We start from the raw sequence: 1,947 nt of genomic DNA, 5'->3' as shown, positions 1-1,947 counted from the left end.
GAAGCAACCGAGAACTTTGATCTCTGGTGACGCGAAAACGCACTTGTCGATGTTGGCGTAGAGCTTGTTCGCTCGCATCACGTCCAACACTCGACGGAGGTGTCCTAGATGCACCTCCATGGCCGTCTTGCCTCCCTCGGCACGGCTATGGACGAAAATGTCGTCGAAGTACGTCTGTACGAAGGTACGCAAAGGGCGGAACAATTGCGTCACCAGGCGATTGAACGTCGCCGGGGCGTTAGACAAGCCCTGCGGCATGACGAGCCACTCCCAAAGCATGCCGCTTGGAGTGCTTACCGCGGTGAGCGGGATGTCACTCTCTCGCATCAGGATTTGGTAGTATCCGTCTACCAAATCCAGCGCACTGTACAGTACGCTCCCGGCCATGTTGTTCAACAACACATCCTTTCGTGGGATCGGTGTTTGGGCCGGCACCGTTGCGTTGTTCAGCTTGTTATAAGCGTGAACCAGACGCCACTTTCCGTTCGGCTTACGAACGCAGAAAGTCGGCGTCGAGTGCGGGGATTTCGACTCCCGCACCATGCCTGCCTTCGCTTTCGCGGCGAAGAAGGCATCAATGACCTCGCACTGTTCGCGCGGGAGAGGCCATTGCCTCGTGACACAATACTTTGTGCCGGGCACGAGATCAATCTCGTGCCGTACGCCTCGATCCGGTGGGAGTTGGGTCGGTGGGTGTTTATTCACCACGTCCGCATACTCCGTCACCAAAGGATACACCGGATCCTTGGGGTTCTTGAGAATATCAGAACCCAAGCGCGCCTGACGCTGCTTGTTCATGTCTTCCAGGACGTTCTCGTCCAAGACAGAGGAGGAGTTCAGCTCCTCCTGAGTGGTCTCAGGTCTCATGAGTACCATCGCAGCAATCTCTCCAGCCTTGAGGTTGGCCAGGAAAGACTCAGCCGTCATTTCCTCGAGGTTCAGTATCTCCGCAACCTCTGGCAACGGTTCCAAGTGGACACCAGATGCCTTGACGGGTAAACCTGTCTCGCCATCGAAGATGTGATAACACTCTTCCACCGGCCTTGTCGGAGGAGCCCGGGCCCTGGACTCCGAGTCGCTTGAAGCGACGTCGATCGGAACGAAGTTCGGATCCGACTTGAGGCGGCGGCGGCGTCTTTGCCGACGGCGTCTGTGACGGGGAGCTTTGCTGCCCACGTCTAGGGATGTCGTCGCTACGACATCCGAGGCACTCGTGGCCTCGTGTGATACTGTTGTACCCACACAGGAAGCGTGTTCAACGCCTTCCTCTTCAGTTAAGGTCTGGGCGACCGCGTGTGGCACTGTGTTACCCACACAGGAAGCGTGTTCAGCGCCTTCCTCTTCAGTTAAGGTCTGGGCGACCGCGTGTGGCACTGTGTTACCCACACAGGAAGCGTATCCGACGTCTTCCTCTTCAGTTATGGTCTGGGCGACCGTGAGTGGAACTCTGTTACCCACTCTGAACACGCTGTTCTCAGTGTTCATGACAGCTGCAGCTGTCTGCGGAACTAAGTTACCCGCCTGTGGACCTAAGTTACCCACTTGGCCGGCGCCTCTTCTGGGCGCGGCCACCATCAAAACATCCTCGGAGTCGTCATATACGTCGACGACTCCCAAGCATCTGCCGGATGCTTTGGTACCCTGGCAGCCCTCGCGGGCGCCCCGGGTCCTGACAGAGGTGGGAACATGACTCACCAATGCTCTGTCGGACTGCGCAGGGCGGCTGGCACCGATTGCCTTGCCTCGCCAGTCGATCCAGGGCTCGTGCTTCTCAAGCCAGGGCATGCCCAGGATCATATCATATGGATCCATATCGAGAACAGTGAACTGTTCGAGGCTGTCAAAGTCTTCAAACTTGACAGCCAGATCCACTTGGACGTTGGGGACAGTGACGACCTTCCCGTCGGCCAGTCGCACTGACACCGTCCCGCTGCCCTTGCTTTCTCG

The sequence above is a fragment of the Phytophthora infestans genome, genomic scaffold, assembly GCF_000142945.1.
Source record: "Phytophthora infestans T30-4 supercont1.738 genomic scaffold, whole genome shotgun sequence".
In the NCBI taxonomy this organism is placed as follows: domain Eukaryota; phylum Oomycota; class Peronosporomycetes; order Peronosporales; family Peronosporaceae; genus Phytophthora; species Phytophthora infestans.
This window is presented reverse-complemented; position numbering follows the sequence as displayed.